The following is a 13,735-nucleotide window of genomic DNA, read 5'->3' on the forward strand; positions in this document are numbered from 1 at the left end:
GCCATTCAAAAAACGTAGGAACAGTAGGAACAATAGACCCCAAATTGGGCTATTTACACGACCGATTTTTTTGACGGCCCGGGAAACCTATGGGGCCAGGTAATACACGGCCATCACTTGAATGTGCTCCAAGTGACGGCCGTGTCTTCCGTCGGTCGCTCTCTCCTCCTTCTCCCCACAGTGCGAAGTACATGTGAGGAGGAGGAGGAGGGTATTTTTTTGCTCCCTGTAGGAGCGGAATCGCCAATCCCCGGCCACAGCTTCAGCAATGCTGTGGCCGGGGATTGGGGATTCCGCTCCAGGAGAAGTCCCTGACTTCACTGTCCATATATGGACACAGTGACATCAGGTAACTTCTGAAGCGGAATCCCCACCGTTGTGGCCGGGGATTCCGATCAAGGAGAAATCCCTCACTTCGCTGTCCATATATGGACAGTGAAGTGAGGGACTTCTCCTGGAGCCGTCCCCTACAGGAAAGTAGGGTGGGTGCCATCTATGGGGCTGACTATGTACAAGGGGGCTGTGTAGCACTACCTACAGGGGGGCTGTGTGGCATTGCCTACCGGGGGCTGTGTGGCATTGCTTACAGGGTGCTGTGTGGCATTACCTACAGGGGGCTGTGTGGCATTGCTTACAGGGGGCTGTGTGGCCTTACCTACAGGGGGCTGTGTGGCACTACCTACAGGGGGCTGTGTGGCACTACCTACAGGGAGGCTGTGTGACACTACCTACAGGGGGGCTGTGTGGCATTACCTACAGGTGGCTGTGTGGCACTACCTACAAGGGGGTCTGTGTGGCACTACCTACAAGGGGGTCTGTGTGGCATTACCTACAAGGGGGGCTGTGTGGCACTACCTACAGGGGGGCTGTGGCAGTATCTACAGAGGGCAGTGTGTGGCATTATCTACAGAGGGAAGTGTGTGGCAAAAATGTACAAATGAAATTCACCCAATTTTAAAATGGACAGGGAAAAAAACGGATGCAAAACGGGTCAAAATCGTCCGTTAAAAACTGAAACACGGCCCGGAACGGAAATGGAACGGATACAAAACGGAGGCAAAACGGCCGGGAAAAATGGCCCAATATGGACGTTTTTATTGGCCGACACTCGCACCCTGTCGTGTGAATAGAGCCTAACAAAGGAATTCAAACAATGCTCAGGCAAGAAGTCCCTGACTTCACTGTCCATATATAGACACAGTGACATCAGGTAACTTCTGAAGCGGAATCCCCACCGTTGTGGCCGGGGATTCCGATCCAGGAGAAATCCCTCACTTCGCTGTCCATATATGGACAGTGAAGTGAGGGACTTCTCCTGGAGCTGTCCCCTACAGGAAAGTAGGGTGGGTGCCATCTATGGGGCTGACTATGTACAAGGGGGCTGTGTAGCACTACCTACAGGGGGGCTGTGGGGCATTGCCTACAGGGGGGCTGTGTGGCATTGCCTACAGGGGGCTGTGTGGCATTGCTTACAGGGTGCTGTGTGGCATTACCTACAGGGGGGCTGTGTGGCATTGCTTACAGGGGGCTGTGTGGCCTTACCTACAGGGGGCTGTGTGGCACTACCTACAGGGAGGCTGTGTGACACTACCTACAGGGGGGCTGTGTGGCATTACCTACAGGGGGGCTGTGTGGCACTACCTACAAGGGGGTCTGTGTGGCACTACCTACAAGGGGGTCTGTGTGGCACTACCTACAGGGAGGCTGTGTGACACTACCTACAGGGGGCTGTGTGGCCTTACCTACAGGGGGCTGGGTGGCACTACCTACAGGGAGGCTGTGTGACACTACCTACAAGGGAGTTTGTGGCATTACCTACAAGGGGGGCTGTGTAGCACTACCTACAGGGGGGCTGTGGCAGTATCTACAGAGGGCAGTGTGTGGCATTATCTACAGAGGGAAGTGTGTGGCAAAAACGTACAAATTAAATTCACCCGATTTTAAAATGGACAGGGAAAAAAACGGATGCAAAACGGGTCAAAATCGTCCGTTAAAAACTGAAACACGGCCCGGAACGGAAATGGAACGGATACAAAATGGAGGCAAAACGGCCGGGAAAAATGGCCCAATATGGACGTTTTTATTGGCCGACACTCGGACCCTGTCGTGTGAATAGAGCCTAACAAAGGAATTCAAACAACGCTCAGGCAAGGAGTGACAGTGCAGAGACGCTTTTATAGTCCAGAGTGATTAGGGCTAATTTGTAACATATTTTATGTGCTCACGCTGGCCCTTTACACACCCTACGGGACACTGCAGAGCGGATCAAAAGTTAGTGCTGGTGTCTCCAGGGGAGGAGATGCGGGCCAGCACTCACAGATCCATGGCCGCGGCCGTCGAGGGGTGAATCAGAACGACGGTTTGTGGCCACGGATGTTACAATATACACAGCACCAGAACAAAGCTCAGCACAAAAATACTGCACCAGAACCACGCTCATACATATATACAGCATCAGAACCAATCTCATACATATATACAACACCAGAACCAAGCTCAGTACATATATACAACACTAGAACAAAGTTCAATAAATATATACAACACCAGAACCAAGCTCAGTACATATATAGAACACCAGAAAAAAGTTCAGTACATATATACAATACCAGACCCAAGCTCAGTACATATATATATCACCAGAACCAAGCTCAGTACATACATTGTTCTGGTGCTGTATATATGTATGAGCTTTGTTCTGGTGCTGTATATATGTACCGAGCGTGCTCCTGGCACTGTATCTGTGCATTAGCACTGTCCTCAACCCTTCTCACAGTCCAAAGCCTAACTGAAAGGGCTGAGCACGCTTAGGATATTGAATGTGCGCATATAGGTCTATACGTAATGGATGAGTTTAATATAATAAGCGTGGGTAGGTAGGTATGTACGCTTATGTAATTATATACATCCACACTAAAACATTCTGGACAGGGAATTTCTTTATTTAGAGTCCACTTTAATATAGGGCGTATTTGGAATATCGTAATTGTTTTAGTTTATTATTAGAATCATGTTCCATGGCGCGATACACAGCAAAACACAGCGATAACTCCCCCCCCCTCCGACGCATATGTCTTAGTCCGCAAAACAGGGAACCTGTTGTTAAAAATTTGAATCCCACCCCTGTGTATAGTGACTTATAGTATTCTACACTAGAAGCAATGCCTCTAGGGGAGAATATCTCCATAATACGGAATGCAATGGAACAAATCGCAATTGTTTTTCTTGTTGGATTCCATGTGAATTTGTAGGAAAAACCTCCAGATGTCTCCTTGTGTGTGGGGAGACAGTATTGGCCCATAGATTTCTTTGCGCACTTTATAACGGATCTCTACAACTGAGTTACATAATAAAGATCAGAGAAGAAGTCCAACACAGCGTGCGTCCATAAACTTTGAAGCTTATTGCTCACATATTAAAATGGCATACAGGATAACTGCTTTTCGAGCTTCAAGAGCCCTTAATTATAGCATGAGTAAGGGCTCTTAAAGCCTAATACACATAAGTGGTTATCCTGTATGCGATTTTAATATGTGAACAATGAACTTCTAGTTTTATGGACGCACGTTGGGCTGGAATCTTTCTCTGATTGTCCTGATTCTTATTCTCTGAAGTTCAGTTCCTACTGCAACTGGTCTTTTGCATTGCCAAACATGTGTGTTGAGATCCATAATACGATCATGTGCAAGAGGTATTACTGAAGGCACATACCACTAGATTTATTTAAAAAAAAAAAAGGAAAATGAAAAAGTTGTGACATGCACCTATAGTACATTATATTATATCACCCACTAATAAATGAATTTTCAGCTAATCTGATTTCAGAATTTAACATTAATAAGTGTAGTCATGTAACCTTTCTTTAAAATATATATTAGTGTATTAATATAGTTAATAAAAAAGATTGCAGACTTGATTGACTCAGCTCTCATGAACTTTTCATCTTTTTCTCTAACATTTATTTTTATAAACATTTAATTTCTATGCAAAAGGTCTCTATGTAGGAAATTACTGAAAATATTCCCTGCACAACTATTTGGAATATGATGAGTTATATCAATGAACATTACTTATTATTGTTGTTATTTATGTTTTATTATTATCATCATCATCATCATGGTTGTTGTTATCATTATTATCATCATCATCATGGTTGTTATAATATCAGAATAATAATATTAATTGGAAATGATTTTTTGTTTGCAGATTCTGTTAATAACGCATCTGATTCTACAGTATTCTTTCCCCATGAGAAGCGGATAGGTCTGCTTATCAATCATTCAGCCAACAGCTATCTCATGTCTATTGCCAGTATGCACTCAGTACATATGACTAGCTAATAAGGGTTACATTTGTAAAATAGAATAGATCTATTACATTATTATTTAGATCTGTTTTACACATACTGTATAGCCTAAAAAAAAAAAAGGTCTACATGGGTAGACTTATCATTGATCTATACTCAATGGCGATAACAATGTTATTAAAGAAATATATCCACTGGAAGATATTGACATGGTTTTGGTATCTAGTATTGTTATTAAGCATAAGGCTATGTTCACATCTGGGTTGGATGCTTTGTTAGGAACCCCTGTCACAGATTCTGCCAAAAATATCGTAAAAAATAACGCTGCATGCTGTGCTATTTTTTACGGCAAAATGACGACACCATGATAGAGACCCAACAGAACCCATTAAGTCAATATGGTTCGTCAAGTGACGTTGGTGTGCGTCACGTGTCAGATTCGTCACAGCATTGAATTCTGTTTTTCTGCTCCATACTGTATAGACTCAAAAAGTGAACATTCAGATGTGATTGCAGCCCCAATTTTCCTCTTCCTCTAATGTTGCACTCACAAGCTGAGATATAGGAAGTTATTTGGTGGGGAGTGCACATTGCATAGCTGCTTAAACTTTTCTTTTACTTGCCTGTGACATGGAGGGAATCAACAAAACACCAACTCTTTAACTACGTGACCTAATTTTGTTGTCAACTTCCTCATATAAAGCAGGGTATTGGCGATAACTGCCATATTTATGTTTTTAGAAGAGTAAAGCCTCATATACACGACCAAAGTAAAATACTTCTGATGGAACATACTTAGTTTTGCAGACTCTGTATGGAAAAATACCAACATATCCATAACGACATCGTGCATTATCCTATTGACTAAGATTAGCTATATATTATGGAACAAAATAAACAACTTACAAAATACAGTTGTGTGCATGAGGCCTTAAGGTGATATTACAAGGCCTGACTATGGGGACGAGCGTTCATTACTACGAGCGCTCGTCCTCATACACTCATGTCGGCGGCACATTTCCCTGTTTTACAGGGAGATGTGCTGCCGACAACGATAAGAGTTGTGGCATTCAAAACTATGCAATCAGCCTATGAGCGAGCGTTTGCTTGTTTATCTGCTGATAGTTGACCTGTTTACACAAGGCAATTATCAGGAATGAGCGCTCTATTAACGCTCATTTTCCGATAATTGTCCGGTGTAAAAGGGCCTTTAGTTACCAGAGCACAGACTACTAGCATGGTTTTAGCCCTAGAATGTCTACCTTTGCTATATGTAGGTAACCTGCACATTGTTACATGCTCTAAATGATCTACTGACTAATGACATATTTACCTTTCTCCAATAAATGACCACCAATTAATTTGTTCTGCTCACAAAAGTATAATGACTTTACAAAACCAGTAAATAATGACCAAATGAGTCTTTATGTCTTGCCTTAGTTATTTCAGTTATTGAATCCCCAAAGACGCAGAGATTTATAATTCAGAAAGTAGCAGTTTTTTCTGGATTTGTTTCATTAGGTGCCAAAAAGGAAGCAATTATTTAGAGAATATTAATTAATTGATCCTCTTGAGGTTAATTATGGATTTACACATTTTTGGTATTAATTTATAGAAAATTGTATTTATTGCCACTTTATAATATGTTGAGATATATATATATATATATATATATAGATGAACTCTGCACTCATAAAAGCTAAAATGTAGATAAAAAGCTTCAGAGTTGCGTGAGGTTGGCCACTTCGTGACCCGTAAATGCACAAGCGTACGTTTTTAGAGACATTGTTTGCAAACTCCCTGGCATGCCTGAGCCACGGTGGGAAACCCGCAGAGGTTGAGGTGCCCAAGAATCGGTTTAGGGCCTCACTAGCATGAAAAAGGCCAAGTATTTCACCACCCTTGATTTTGCAGGTAGGTACCGGCAGGCACCAGTGCAGGAGACAGATGGGGTGAATACGGCGTTCATAACCCTAATAGGTATGTTTAAATTCAACAGGATGCCTTTCGGCCCCATAAATGCCCTGAGCACCTTCCAGTGACTCATGGAGCAATGTCTCGGGTGCTTGAATTTTGAGTCCATCTTGACAATATTTTTTCAGACATTTCAGGATCACCTGAAGTACTTGGGAGTTGTGATGGCATGATTGGGCAAATACAGACTAATACTAAAGTCAGCCAAATGCAAGCCAGCCCATACAGAAATACGCTCCTTGGGTCATGTAGTGAGCAAGGCAGGAGTAGACCCTGATTCTTTGAAGGTACATACTGTGTGTGAATGGCCATACCCACAGTCAGTGACTGAGGTGACGTCCCTTCTTGGCCTTGTAGGCCACTACAGGCACTACATTAAAGATTTTGCCAAGATTGCCTCCCCTTTCAACCAACTTCTGAGTGGACAGTCCCCAGAGTAGAAAGCCTGACGGAGGATACCTTGCATTGGAGTAACGTGCAAAGAAAAGCATCCAAGGATTGAATAAACACTAAGTTACCGTTACCCTATCTTGTCCTTTAGTACCCTGGCTGGATTAGTAGCTGTACTAGCATGTAATTTCCTATGGAAGCCTTCTGAAAGGACCTGGCAAAATATAGCTCTTTGAGGCTGGAGTTACTTACTTTTATGGGCCATAAAAGAATGATTTTTAGAGTACTTGGCCAGTAACAGTGTACACATAAACACAAACAACAATCCCCTGGCATACCTCAGCCCTCCAAAATTAGAAGCTATTGAGCAACGATGGGTAGCATGCCTGGCCAGCTTTGAATATGTGATACACTACCAACCAGGTCACAACAATACGAACTCGTCTCACAATGCCATGTGAGGAGTCAACAGGTGATCAGCTCAAGGCGTTGATATTATGTCGTTGCTGGTGGCTATGCCTAATTGCAAGTCTTTAAACCAAGTGGGATAGCTTGATCCCCCGGAGATGCGCACACGTGAGTGGGCTGACTGTCAGCAAGCAGACCTGGATCTGCATGCCATCATATGCTGGGTGCATTAAGAGCACCAGCCCAGCAAGCACTACAAAAAGGCGCTTACCCCCTTGGAAGGGGAGCCACCAAGCAATGTGAAAGACTAGAGCTTTATCATGAGGTACTGTTCCGCAAAGCCTATCTGTCCAAGAAACGGTGGCAAGTTTAGCAGTTGATGCTCTGCCAGATACAGGTGGAAGAGTTTGCTCGATTGCTCCATGAAGTGGGTGGACGCCTTGGACTGATTAAGGACTTGCGATAATTCTACAATCCTTAGCTGACTGTTGTTCTGGAGAGAGTTTGCTGAGAGTGGCACAATTGTGCCCTCCAAAAAAAAGTTGATCTATTAATAACCCCGCAAAACAAATTATCACTGGGGAACGTTTGAACTCCCTATTGTCGATTTCCTCAGTGTACAAGAGGCCACAGATATGGATCACAGGTAGAATCCCCATTGTTCATCAGACAGCTGCTACAACAGTCAAGCTCTTATGCTCATATAACATGTCATCTGACCTTATGGCTGTCCCAAACTGATTTTGACAGATCAAGGGCTCAATTTGGAGGCAGAGCTAATCCTGGAGCTAAGCCATCTACATAGAATTTAAAAATCAAGCATAACATCCTATCACTGGCAGGGGAATGGAGTATGCGAATGATTTAATCGCACCCTGTTGGCTTTGATCCAGACATTGGGGGGTGACCATCAGGAGAGGTGGCCAGAACATATGCAGACCCTGATATAGGTATACAACAATAATGTCCATAATGCTACTGGATTTACCCCTATCAACTGTTTTTGTGGACCTGGACGGCTTCCCTTGCCCTTGCTATTAGAACACCCTGAGGTGACAGAGGCCCAGAACGATACTAGAGTTATTAGCGTGATCTTCAAAAATCAATACTGGCAGAGCCTTAGGGCATGGCCAGACGTGGCGGAATTGCTCTTGAATTCCGCTGCGGCCAGTTCGCTGCGGAAGTCCGCAGCGGACATTTTCTCCATAGGTTTCCACACCTTTTTAGTTAGGTTCGTGCACACGTTGCGGAAAACTCCGCTGCGGACCATAGGCTGTGGTGCGGAATTTGGTGTCCGCAGCATGCACTGGCTGTTGCGGACGTGTAGCGGACTTGTTGTGGACTCATTGTGGAATTTCTCCATTGACTTCAATGGAGATTCAAAATTCCACAATGAAATCCGCAGATGTTATGTGTGTTGCATTGCGTATTTGTTTTACGAACATCATATTTCTTCATTCCGGCTGGACCTATGTATTTCTAGGTCTATAGCCAGACTGAGGCCCCATGCACACGAATGTAAAAACGCCCGTAATCATGGGCCGTTATTACGGCACGGGCAGGCCCATAGAAGTCGGGTGACTACGTGTGTGCACCCGTAATTACGGGAGCGTTGCTAGGTGACGTCAGGAGATAGTCACTGTCCAGGGTGCTGAAAGAGTTAAACGATCGGCAGTAAATGTTTCAGCACCCGGACAGTGACTACCGATCACAATATAGATCAACGTGTAAAAAAAATAGACGTTCATACTTACCCAGAACTCCCTGCTTCTTCCTCCAGTCCAGCCTCCCGGGATGACGTTTCAGTCCATGTGACGGCTGCAGCCAATCTCAGGCCAATTACAGGCTACAGCAGTCACATGGACTGCCGCGTCATCCAGGGAGGGACGCGTCACCAAGACAACGGCCGGGTAAGTACGAATTTCTTTTACTTTTACTAGGGAAAGTGCTGCCCCTTCTCTTTATCCTGCACTGATAGAGAGAAGGGAAGTACTCTTCACCTGAATACGCAACGGCTAATCCGCATCAATTTAATGCACATTTTAGGCAAAGCCGCAACAGAATCTGCAATGCAGATTATGTGCGGCATTGATGCGGACAGTGTCTGCAGAACTACGCCACGTCTGGCCATGCCCTTATACTCACAGTACTCTCCTAAAATTTTCTTCAACAGAGCAAAGCACCAGAGGCAACAAATGTGTTAAATGTCAGACGTGCTTCAACAATTCTTTTCTGAAAGAGTTTTTAATGTATTTATTTATTGCTGTTTATTTATAGGAGACTTAACAAAGCGTCCAGCAATGTGAAACAGCTGTTGGCCGTTTTTTGCGTTCCCTTACGAAAGGTATACTGCTCAGTGTCTCAATAAAGGAAATCAACGTTACATTGTGGTTGAGTGCCGTGTTCATTTCTTCAGTGCATGGAATGTTTATGTATAAAGAACCAGCAAATTTCTCAGTGTGTGTTCATAAACAATGGGGAAGATTTATCAATACCTGCACACCACAAAGGAGAGTACACTAACACGCTTCAGTCCTTAATCATAGCCGGTTTATATGCTTCTGTTTATGCATATGTATGTATATGTATACATAAACAGAACCGATAAAAACACAGGGACATATACAAAAACACCGACAAAGGCCATACTTACAAATGGACACAGCCAGGCCAGAAATGCTGATGAAAGGGCGAGCAGGTGCTTTAAATAATAATAGCCACTCCCACTAGTCTTGAGGGGAGTGGTGTGTGGTGCATGGGATGTGTAGTAAGAAATAATAAATGAATAGTGTGTGTGCAAGTGTAATACTATAAGTGAAATATAGGGGGCAGTAATAAATGAAGTGCCTCAATAGAAATAAATGGATAATGGGGTGCAAGTGAGTGAAACATGGAGGGATAGTGTGTACGTCATGAGGCACAACGTGTATAGCCAGGTAGAAGCCTATTTGTGACGCCTTGATAATTCATAGAGCGGGCTACCCTGCTTGCTATGCCAAACAACAACACACCATGCTCTCCCAGCATCAAAGACCCGGCTGTGTCCAAGAGAAGCGAATATACATAATAATGAAAAATACCTGGGGTATTGGTAATCATTTTGGCCAAAAGGACGCAAGCTCGCAATCCACGACAAGGATCCCCAGACTTGCGAGTCCCTAACGTCCTTTTGGCCAAAATGATTACCAATACCCCAGGTATTTTTCATTATTATGTATATTCGCTTCTCTTGGACACAGCCGGGTCTTTGATGCTGGGAGAGCATGGTGTGTTGTTGTTTGGCATAGCAAGCAGGGTAGCCCGCTCTATGAATTATCAAGGCGTCACAAATAGGCTTCTACCTGGCTATACACGTTGTGCCTCATGACGTACACACTATCCCTCCATGTTTCACTCACTTGCACCCCATTATCCATTTATTTCTATTGAGGCACTTCATTTATTACTGCCCCCTATATTTCACTTATAGTATTACACTTGCACACACACTATTCATTTATTATTTCTTACTACACATCCCATGCACCACACACCACTCCCCTCAAGACTAGTGGGAGTGGCTATTATTATTTAAAGCACCTGCTCGCCCTTTCATCAGCATTTCTGGCCTGGCTGTGTCCATTTGTAAGTATGGCCTTTGTCGGTGTATATGTATACATAAGCAGTGAAAGATTATATGGTGAACAGGTGAAATTAGTGATTATTGGTTGATATTAATGGTTGGATTTAATCAATAATCTCTATGTGTTATCCCAGCCTTACAAATTTTTTATATTTATTTGCTGTTGGCAATGTTTTTTTAGTACTGGGGTTTTTTTCTGGGTTTTTTTTAATATAAATTTTCAGCATCCAGCATCTTTTTTTGGTAACTTTGTTGTGCAATACTTAACCACATATTTTTCCATAATCCAAACACATTTGCAAAGTGTTTCTCTTTAGCCAAACATATTATATAAAACAGTATGTTTAATAATTCTTCCACTGCTTTACAATTTCTTGCAACAATGCCCAATAGTTCTATATATTACTTCATCATTATGCTGATCATTATGCTGTATCCATGTAAATGTAATTGCCATGTAGCTCTCAAGTGCAGTGTCCCCGCATGGCACTTAGCAGAGAGATACATTCAACCACAATCCTTGATTAGATTCACAGGAAGATCTTCATTATTCTGCATTGATCACACTTCTTTAGAGGGTGTCTTAAATGATTAATGGCTGCAGTGTAACATCTTCCTGTATAAATGTTATGTACTGTAGAATAAATTTGGCATCTAAACTTTTCAAACGTATCGAAGTGCTACACTGGTTCTGAATCTTCTACCAGAAGGAGTTTCTGGAATCACTAGGAAAACAGTAAGGGTATGTTCACACGCTTACTAAAAAATGTCTGAAAATTCAAGGGAAAACAGCTCCTGATTTTCAGCCCTATTTTTTTAGCAACTCGCATTTTTCGCAGTGTTTTTTACAGCTGTTTTTGGAGCTGTTTTCCTATATAGCCAATGAAAAACGGCTCCAAAAACGGCCCTGTATAAGCCGTGTGAACATACCCTAAAAGTTACATACCCTAAAATGTTCAGTTTCTGAGAAGGGCCCAAGCCCCAGGACTGGACCACCAAGAGCAACCTTTAGAGTGGAGTATATACAGTGAGCCTTTACTGGCTTGGATCACCAGGGACTTTAATTTTAACTCTTTAAGTATTTAGGCATTGCATTGCAGTATTGTGTGGAAAATACATGGCATGGGATTTAATCAAGCATGAGGAGCATGGTGAGGGCAGACATAGGAACCCAGAATAGTCCAAGATGCAACAAATTTATTAAGAGGGAAAAGTTATTCACTAGTTGTTCTATAGAATGTCTAGCAGTTTCACACGTTGTCTAAACCAAACTAGGTTTTCTACAGAAAACCTAGAAAATGTGTACAAACAGATTTGTTTTATACTCTGTGGCCGATTTATTAATACTGTCTTAAATTTAGGCAGCTTAGAACGAGACTAGATGCGCCACATTTATCCCACTGGCTCATGCTGTATGCCACGTCTTGGTTGGCTCACTTTCGAACAGCTTTTCGGCGCCAAAATTTTGTTACAATGTGCCACATTTTAAGCCGTGCCCCATTTTCATGATGTTCCCCCCTTTTCTGCTAAGCCATGACCTCTCGTCAAGTGGGGCACCAAAGTGTCTAAAACAGTTAATAAATGTGGCGCATCTGTGCCAGTATTCTGCCTTAAATTTAATAGTAATTCTGCCCCATTGTCTAGCAGTTTTATGTGTTCTACAGAATACCTAGGCCTTCTGTACAATGCCTTAGTTTTACACATTGCTGGTAACATACTGTATGTATATTATAAAATTATGAGAACAACTGTCTGAAACTGTGAGCAGGGAGTATTACTTTACTTGATGCCCAGGGCCCCATTTTCTATAAAACTGGCCCTGCCCACGAATTTCATGAACCAACTTGTTAGCTGGTTATGCAAACATACGTCTATGGCATGTTTCCAATGTGATGCTCCCATCTAATTCTCTAATTACTGTAATAGTGTAGAGGTCATGCTTGGTCCAGTGCTGTGGCAGGACTGGCATCAGCAATCTTATGAAGAGCTGGCAAAACACCTCTCATTAACATGTGTGAGCCCCTTTTCCAGTTTAAAGGTTATGTAAACCTTTGCACACTTTTTTCATGAATTTAAATATGATAGATAACAGCTGGATACTGTGTGTCAGAGACACGCAGAACCCACTGTCAACAAAGCCGTTAGTCCCGCTGACCTGATGGAGTCGGCTTTGAGCACAAGATACATCTTCTATGTATACAGGATACATAGAAGCTGTTTCTCAAAAGGTCAAACATTTTTCTTTATAAAAAAAAAAACATAAGTTGTTTAATATTCTGTAATACTTTGTTTTTTTGTTTTTTTTTAAAGAATGTGCGTTATTATTTAAAAAAATTTGCATTATGTAATAGAAAAGTTTACTTAACACCTTTTCTGTAACTTAAATGGGTTGTCCGACGAAAAGGATGTATTATTTTTCTTTTCTAAAATGAAGAAGCTTTCTAATATACTTTCTTTTTTAAACCTGCATGGATCACAGGTTTTCAGTCCCCATTTCGTGGACCCGGAAGTTCAGAGCTGCCGTTTTTGTGATGACGCTTTGACACAGGCTCTGGGGGGAAGGCGCTCCCACCTCCTCTCTGTCCGTCGATGATGCAGATGAATAGAGCCAGGCAGCCAGCCCCATCTCCTTCATGACTGAATAAGAGACCAAGAAGGGGGTTAGCTAAGATGATAAATTAAGCCAGACAGATAGACCCTTCATACACGTCACCAGTGCACAAAGAGGAAGGGGAATCTCCTCCCCACTGAGTCTGTGTCAACGCATCACCGCAAGAATGGCAACTCTGAACTACCAGGTCCATGCGACCGGAACTGAAAACCTGCAATCCGTGCAGGTTTGAGGAACAAAGTATATTAGAACGTTTCTTAATTTCAAAAAAGAAAAATAAGAAATAATTTTCTTTTGTCAGAGAACCCCTTTAAACTATTACTACCTTCTATAGAAAACAACAACAACAACATCATAATTATTTAAAGACCTACTAGTTACTGGTGGATTATTGGTACACATTTTGAACAGTCCTTGGTGATTC

Source organism: Rhinoderma darwinii, chromosome 2, assembly GCF_050947455.1.
Source record: "Rhinoderma darwinii isolate aRhiDar2 chromosome 2, aRhiDar2.hap1, whole genome shotgun sequence".
Classification (NCBI taxonomy): domain Eukaryota; kingdom Metazoa; phylum Chordata; class Amphibia; order Anura; family Rhinodermatidae; genus Rhinoderma; species Rhinoderma darwinii.